The sequence below is a fragment of the Dama dama genome, chromosome 28 (assembly GCF_033118175.1).
Source record: "Dama dama isolate Ldn47 chromosome 28, ASM3311817v1, whole genome shotgun sequence".
Lineage (NCBI taxonomy): Eukaryota > Metazoa > Chordata > Mammalia > Artiodactyla > Cervidae > Dama > Dama dama.
Genome location: NC_083708.1, coordinates 53370867 through 53379984, shown reverse-complemented (window position 1 = coordinate 53379984; position 9118 = coordinate 53370867). Strand labels below are relative to the sequence as shown.

Here is a 9118-nt window from a genome sequence, read left to right as displayed (position 1 = left end):
GTGAATGCTCAGAACTCATCATTCTTGATACAACCATCTCTAGTATCTAGAACAGTGACCCTCAAATGGTTGCCATTCAATTAAGTTAGTAATTGAATAATTATATTTAAATTAGCTATTTTGTTCTTGTTAAGTTTTGTTTCCAGGCCAAATTTCTTCAAACACTTTCATTTTTCATGGTGAAATAGTGAGATTCTTTAGCAACGCTTCCATAAAGTCTTGGGTGTGTCTTACTTTGATTTAGTTACTCTTAAAGTACCAAGAACAGAACATTACACAGCTCCAGAATGTACCTGACTAGTATAAAGTGGAACACACACTCACTTATGGCTGCACTAACAATGCTTATGGAGCCTAGGATAGCTATGTCTTACAGTTCCCAGTGCCCACCGTTAGTTATTTTGAATTACATCTAAGATTAAAAAGCAAAACTCTTCTATTCTTTTCTTGTAATTAATACTTTAAATCAAGGACAACTTATTTCCATTTATCTCTCTTAATATTAACTAAACTTGTAAATTGCCTATATTACAAGATGTAGCTTATGTGAACATAGGGAACCTAATATCATGAAATAATTATTAAGATCAATTCTGCTACATCATTTTTCTATAGCAAAATATGACTATTCACCATTTAAAATAAACTCTCCCTACAATAATCATGACAGAATTCAGAAATTAATTGTTTTTGTACAATAGTTACAGTTCTTTATATGTTTGCTTATGCTTATAAGCAACATTTAAGCAATAGAGCATTATCACACTACTGTTTTGGTTCCTTCTGACTAATCATGTATTGTTTTCTCTGGAAATATTATCAAAGTAAGTAATGAACCCAATTGCAAGACCAGTCAAGATTCTCAAACACCAAATCAGGAAAATGCCTCATTTTTTGATTTTTGATTATCAAATTTGTATCCTGCTATCTTGCTAAACTCATATATTCTAGAAACTTTTATTTCTTAGATTTTTTTTTTGAGATATTCTATATAGACAATCCATGTCATCTTTAATAGATAAAAACATGATATTACCTACTGTTTTGGTTATAAACAGAAAGTTATATTTTAGAGCAATGAAAAAATAAGAAAACTAAAGTTTATTCTGTTTCTGATGTTCTTCAAATTTCATGTAGGTACACTTTTTTGATTAATATTGTATTCATCCTGAATGAAAAATCACAATTATCCTTTCTTTTTTTATGTAATTCAAACTTTATTGTAAATAAGAAAATAATGGAAATGATGTATAAGAAGATCATAAAAGCATTCTAGTGAGCCACAAGTCCTGGAGATAAATGGAAAAGGCAGCATGACAGTTCTTGGCAGCCCTTGCCACCCAGGGATGTACAGTGTCCACACTAGTCCTCAGAAAAATGAAGAAAAGTCTCCTGTGTTGAAATATGGGTTTTAAGTGGAGCTTCCTAAAGTGAATTTCTTATAATGCAATGCCTTGTGATGTGGCTGTATTGACCCTTGATGTTCACAACAATTGTTTGTGTATTACTGTGTATGGCCAGACCAGTCACCTGCTTTCACTTGATGTTAACAGCAAACTTGGGCCTGTGATTTTGGCCTCACTGTTCATCAAAGTACTGGCCGTATGCAGAAGAGCTCTAGAAAAACTTGTGGAATAAACAGTTCTCTGCTCAAAATCATTTTCTTAAAATTATTGGTTTAGTTGGGAGCCTAAAGAGGAGAAAAATCAGTAAAGAAAAATCATCCCTTTGGTGGAAATGCGATGAATAGGCCCTGACATTAGTTCTCTGTGGAGGGTTGGGGAGTGGAGGAGCAGGGGAGCTGGGGGTAGAAGACACCTAAATATCCTTTTATTTATAACACACACACAGAATATTCCCTAATTCTCTTTACTGTCCCACATGGCCTGGAGGGTCCATCCCTAATTTGGCTTCAGGGTCTGGTATGGGCCTTACCATACCGGTGTATGGTTAGTGCCGTGTACTGACCCCGAGCCACAGGGGAGAGGACCACATGTAAGGATCATCTTTCATGGGCCATGGAAATAAGGTTGGGGTGGGGGTTGGCAAATGGAACAACTAGACTTTTAGGAGGTATAGCAGGGGGACGGCTTGGAAGAGTGTCTCAACTGAGAGTTGAAGGACTGTTGACGGGGTGGGGGCGGTCTTCTGAACTGCCCTTCACCACCAGGTGGGCCATGGAAAGGCCTCCTGTGGCTCAGGAGGGAGATGGGCTCTGGATGCAGCCATGCTGCTCTCTGTCTGGCATCTCCTCCTCCTTCTGCTCCAGGTCGATGTTCTTAAGCTCCTGCAAAACCTCTGTTTGTAAGACACAGCTAATCCAATTGTATCATTAAAGAGGTTCACAACGTTGGTACCATCAGCAGCTGAGACAACGTACAGGGGCAAGGAGAATTTCCTGGCAAAACTGAAACTTTATTGGGCCATTTTCATGTCTGCATAGATTTTATTGGCCACCACAATGCACAGAATCTGTGGCCTGAACTCCCGAAGCTCCGTATACCAGGTGCTCAAGTTCTTGTATGTGATTTTCGTCTGTACATCAAATACCACGATGCAGGAATGGGCCTTGTGGTAACAGGAGGCGTGCATGCTTTGGAACCGCTCTTGGCCTGCCGTGTCCCAAAAGTCCACAAGGACAGTCTTGCCATCTATTGTGGCTGTGTGCTTGTAGAGTGTCAGGGTGTATGTGGACAGCTGCTGGAACTGAAATCCGTCCATGAGAAATCTCTCCATGAGTTTGGACTTGCCCACAGCGCTGGCTCCCAGGCAGATGATTTTCACATTGTCATCAGCATTGTATTTCTCCTGGTCCAGCTCACAGGGTTTGGCTTTGTCCCTAGCCATTGGCTCCTGGCTGTAGAAAAGTCATCAGCTCAGGAGCGGGGGATCTTGTCATCAGCTTCTAGCTCTGCCCATGGCCCTGCAGCTCACAATTATCCTTTCTTATAGGCAGTTCTGCTGATAATTTTTTTCCTTTTTTTTTTGTATGAAAAAATATTGATTTTTCCTTTATTTCCAAGAGATACATTCACTCAGTTTAGAATTCTTTGTTGACATATATTTTATTTCAGCACTTTAAGGAAATCACTTCATTTTCTTCCATTGTAGATGATTTTTGACAAGAAATTTCTGTAATTATTTTCTTTGTATGCAATGCTTATTTTTTTCTCTTACTTCAAGATTTTTTCTTTGTCTTTTGTGACAGTTTCAGTCTGACATGCTTAGGGTTGTAAGTATGTGTGTGTCTGTGTGTGTGTCTATGTACATGTGTGTCTATGTACATGTTTATCATGCTGGATGTTCTCTGATCTGAGTTTTTGTCCTGTAAGTTTGGAGACTGTCATAGATTTTGAAAAAAAATCTTTACCATTATTTCCTGAAACATTTTTATATTTTTTTATGTTTCTACTCCTCTGGTATTTCAGTTAGATATAATTAGATTGTTTGGTGGGCTTCTCTGGTGGCTCAGCGGTAAAGAATTCACCTGCAACGCAGGAGACACAGGAGACATGGATTCCTTCCCTGCGTGGGGATGATGCCTTGGAGGAGGGCATGGCAACCCACTCTAGTGTTCTTGCCTGGAAAATCCCATGGGCAGAGAAGCTCTGCAAGCTACAGACCATAATGTCACAAAGAGTCAGACATGACTGAAAAGACTTAACATGCATGCATGCAGAGTGTTTGATATTGTTTCACACTTCTTGAATTCTCATTTCTGATTTTTTAATTCATTATTTTTTTATATTTCAGTTTTGGTAAACTTTAATGACCAATCTTAAAATTCATTAGTTTTTTTTCATAGCTCATTACATTGCTTTCATCTATGAAATTCTAGTCTTTCTTCTTGTCCTCTCTCTATTTATAGTTTGCATTATAGTTTCCAACTCTAGGCTGAAATTACTTGTATTATCATGCATGTTTCTACCTTTCACACTAAAGCTTTTGAATATTAGTCATAGCTATTTTAAATTCCCTGCTATATCTGAGTGTTTCTTTTGATTATTGTATCTTTTGGAATGTTTTGATTTCTTGATTTTTTTGATGCATATTATATTGTTTTTTTTTTCAATAGGAAAGCTTGTATATAAGACAATAAAAACTGAAGTAAACAAGATTTGTGCTTTGAAATAAACATACCTTCATATATTTCCTTGTGCTAGACTTTTCCTGTGAGGTTTGAGGTTAATTTGTTCAGGAGTAAAGGTGAATTGTTGGATATTGTTGTTTCTATGGTTACCCTCAAAGCCCATAGGCTTTAAATTCCTTTAGTGACTACTTCTATTTAGAGTGGGAATTTATTTGTCAGAGATTTTCTTTTGCTTCATGGTCCACATTCATTTCTAGGTCTTTCCTTTCTGCTCTGTTTCGGAGAAGATTTCTCTCTAGAAGTATTTCAGTGCTTATTGTTTTTAATTTGGTTAGCCTGGTAGTTAGTTGTTGCATTATGGGGGAAACACATTCTCCATTACTCTCACTAAGCCTCACTCTTTACCTGAGTCTTGAGAGTGTGGCCTGCCCCTCCTGTAGCTATATTTCTGGGTACGGCATGCATTCCTGTCCTTTCCCCAGGTAGACAATGTGTGTCTATTTACTTCCACTATCTTAAGGGTGACATTGTTTGTTGCCCTTCACCTCCAATTTACAGCTTTGCTTCTCTATTAGAAGTAGGAGATAAGGAATTGTATCATATGTTCCCGACAGCAGCTGTTCTTCCCTTGGCCTTTACTACAAGGGATGTTTTCTCAAGTTTCTTATCAATTGTTTGGTGAGCTCCCACTGAAGTTCACAGTGAGGAGCATGTAACTGAGTGCATTTATATCCCCCGTGGATTCTATAGTCTGCTGAACCATCTTTAGCCTTTGCTAGTTCTTTAACAATTTTCTTTTTCTTTTTTTTTTTAGCAATTCTCATTGTTGTCAGACTGCTTCTGCCCAGATAATCATGTAATTGTGTCCTTTCTCTTCTTGCAGATTTGAATTGGTTTCAGAGATTTCAGATTCCATAGATTTCAGTCAGTTTTTGCCCTGCACACTCAGGTCTCTGGTGGGTCGAAGAAAAGTGATAAATTATACATTTCGCCTAGCTACTTTGTTTGTTTCTGTAAGGTTGGAAACAATGCTCTTTCTAGTTTTATATTATCATTGCTGTTCAGTCCCTCAGTCATGTCTGACTCTTTGCAACCCCTTGGATTGCAGCACACCAGGCTTCCCTTCCCTTCGCCATCTCCCAGAGCTTGTCCAGTGAGTCAATGATGCCATCCAACTATCTTGTCCTCTGTCATCCCATTCTTCTCCTGACTTCTGTCTTTCTCAGCAGCAGGGTCTTTTCCAATAAGTCAGCTCTTCACATCAGATGTCCAAATTATTGAGCTTTAGCTTCAGCATCAGTCCTTCTAATGAATATTCATAAGGACTGATTTCTTTTAGGATTTACTGGTTTGATCTCCTTGCAGTTCAAAGGACTCTCGAGAGTCTTCAACACCACAGTTCAAAAGCATCAATTCTTTGGTGCTCAGCCTTCTTTATGGTTTAACTCTCACATCCATACATGACTATTGGAAAAACCATAGCTTTGACCAAATGGACATTTGTTGGCAAAGTAATGTCTCTGCTTTTTAATATGCTGTCTATGTTTGTCATAGCGTTTCTTCCAAGGAGAAAATGTCTTTTAACTTCATGGCTGCAATCATTGTGTGCAGTGAGAAAATAAAGTCTGTCACTGTTTCCATTGTTTCCCCATCTATTTGCCATGAAGTGATGGAACTGGATGCCATTACCTTCGTTTTATGGATGTTGAGCTTTAAGCTGCTTTTTCACTCTCCTTTTTCACCCTCATCAAGAGGCTCTTTAGTTCCTAGTTTTATATATCCCACAGAAATTAGAAGTTCCTTTCCTACATTATTAAAATATACTTTTGCCGAATGTAGAGCTCCATATCATAGTTTTTGGTTGTTGTTTTCACAGCATTTTTTTGGATGGCATTACCTTTTGGCTTACATAATTCCTTATACAAAGTCTATAATAATATTTATATTTGTTTCTGTAGGTTGTAAACCTTTTTTTCTCGCTATTTTTCTCCTTAGCAGTGATAGTGAAACAACTCAATTATGGAATATCTTATTTCCCTGAGTCCAGTTTGCTTGTGATTTTTGATGCTCTTGAGTCTATAGACTTATACTTTTTTATCAAATTAAAAAGGCATTATATTTAAATGTTATTTTGTGTGCTCCATATCCGTAACTTTGACTGCATGTATGTTATATTCCTTAATATTTTGCATGTATCACTACAGTGCTACTAATTTTTTAATTATCATTTTTCAGGATAGCCTCCATTTTTGATAGTTTCTGTTGCATTCTGAGCTTCCTGATATTTTGTTTTGTAGTACCTAATCCTGCTAATTCAATCTAGTGAAATTTTCCAGTAAGACATATTTTTCATTCTTGGATGTTGATTTTTGCTCTTTTGTTAATATCTTCTCATCCTCCTTTTATTATGTTCATGCTTATCTTTACATTTGTGTACATACTGAGTATTGTTGTAGCTGTGAAGTTAATGACTTATCTACTAAGTCTATCGTCTCTCAGTCATGTTGCAGTTTGTTTCTGGCTTATTTTTCCTAGTTATGATTTAAATGTTTTTACCTTTTTCATATTTCATAATAATTTATTGGATGCCAGATTTATAAAGTTTACATTGTTGAACATTGTATTTTTTTCTTTCTTTTAACCTGTTAAACATTCTTACTTTTGACAGTTGAGTTATTTACAGATCAGCTTACTTGTTTTGAAATGTGGTTAAACTTTATTCAAATGAATATTATAATAAACTTTAATCTGGGACTAGTTTCAACCCACTCCTAAGGCACAACTCTTCTGGGATAATTAAGACATTCAACCATGAATTTAATAAAATTTATTTATTTAATAAATTAATTCATTTATTAATGAATTAATAAAATTTAATAAAATTTCTCTAGTCTACCTTTTAAGAATCTACATGACCCCTAGTTCCATATGATTTCTGAGAATAGTATGGTTTCATGTTATACATGTGCAGATTAGTATTGGTTGAAAATGCAATAGAACCTATGTGCAGCTTTGTTAATATATTTGATCTTCATTGATCCCTCCTCTGTAAAAGTCTGCTTTATAAATACCTATCTGACTTGTTCAGTCCAAGCAAAAATTTCTGTCTTTATAACTCAGTGAGTATTTTTACGTTTCTACATTCAAGTGGGGATTGAAATTCACTTTATTTTATCACTTTATAGTGCTACTACATCTAAACCCGCTGCTTCTTCTGCTACTACTAATACAGAAATATTCATAACGTATATAACCAGCAAAATCCTGGTAATATATTTTTGTGATGTTTTCCTCAATTGTACAATTATTTATTCTGTTAAACTTGATTGAGACACTTCCTGTAACTAACACTTTTTTTTAAAATTAATAATGAGAAAGACATTCAACTTGGCATGGAGATAGTCTTTGAGCTTAAAAAAGTATTGAATATAGTTATTCTAGTCACAGATTTAAAAAAAAACCCATTTGTGGAAAATCAACTTAGATTGTATAGATTTATGATATTTTATATGTTAAGGAAAATGTGGATTAAGACGTTGTTCTCATTGAATTTGAGTTCTAAAAAAATATGTTTTTATTGTCATCTGGAACCTACCTAGTTTAATAAGTTCAAGGAACTTAATTTTATATCTCTAATAATGATTATTTCTTATTTTAAATATTTTTAAGTTTGTAATCCTTGATATTACAGGAAGCATGGCAGTCAGACACTAGAAAGAAGAGTTAATGCTATGGATATTTATAGTTGTTGTAGTAAGTTCAATATCACCAACATGACATGTCCATGCTTAAAAGATAAAGATAAAGTTATATAAGCTTGAGAGATATAAAGACTGAAATGAGGCTAAAGAGACTGTTCTGTGTTTTTCCCTTTCCTTTTCTTTTTAATGTATGTTTGTCATTTCCTATGTACCAAATGGACTTCCCTGATGGCTCAGTTGGTAAAGAATCTGCCTGCAATGCAAAGACCTGGGTTTGATCCCTGGGTTGGGAAGATCCCCTGGAGAAGGGCATGGCAACCCACTCCAGTATCCTTGCCTGGAGAATCCCCATGGACCGAGGAGCCTGGTGAGCTATAGTCCGTTGGGTCGCAAAGAGTCAGACAGGACTGAGTGACTAATCACGGCACAGCACTCATGTCCCAAATAGAACTAAAGGCAGACTAACAGGAGAAATCTACTGAAAGATATTTAGCTGACCGCATAAAATAAGAGCTGGAATCTGACTATGCAATGTGCTTCCCGGTATAATGTAGGCACATAAAGACAGGAATCTGTTTTTTTTTTTTCATCACTGGTATGTTAGAAGGGGCTAGAAAACAACCTTTGCAATACTGGTTGCTTAATAATTATTTGTGTATTAGTTGTTCAGTCATATCCAATTCTTTGTGACCAAATGAACTGAAGCCTACCAGGCTCCTCTGTTCATGGAATTCTCCAGGCAAGTATCCTGGAGTGGATAGCCATTCCCTTCCAGGGGATCTTCCCAACCCTGGGATCGAACCCAGGTGTCCTGAATTGCAGGCAGATTCTTTACTGTTTGAGCACCAGGGAAGCCCATAATAACTCTCATTGGGTACTATTTTTAAAATTAAAAAAATTATAAAAATTTTAAAAGCTATTGTCCATTTACAGCTATTATTAATATTAGATATATCCCCCGTGTTGTACAGTACATCCTTGAGTCTATCTGACACTCAATAGTTTGTACCTCCCACTTCCACATATCTACATTGCCTCCCCTCCTCTTTCCTCTTTTCACTTGTAACAACTAGTTCTTTCCTTGTGAGTCAGCTCCTTATTTTGTTTTTTTTTAATATTCACATTTGTTACAATTTTTACATTCTACATATAAATGATATGCAGTGTTTGTCTTTCTTTATATGATTGTCTTTCTCTAAATGATTTCACTTAGTGCAATGCCTTCCATGTCCATCCATGTTCCTGCAACTGCAAAATTCCATTCTATTTTATGGCTGAGTAGTATTTTATTATATACACTTGGATATCCTTTTATCCATTCATTTGT

At 36.1% G+C, this 9118-nt stretch overlaps 1 pseudogene; it reads right to left on the bottom strand.

Moving 5' to 3' along the window:
* Positions 1-2197: 2197 nt before the first annotated feature.
* Positions 2198-2847, bottom strand: LOC133048206 (rab-like protein 2A; annotated as a pseudogene).
* Positions 2848-9118: the final 6271 nt, after the last annotated feature.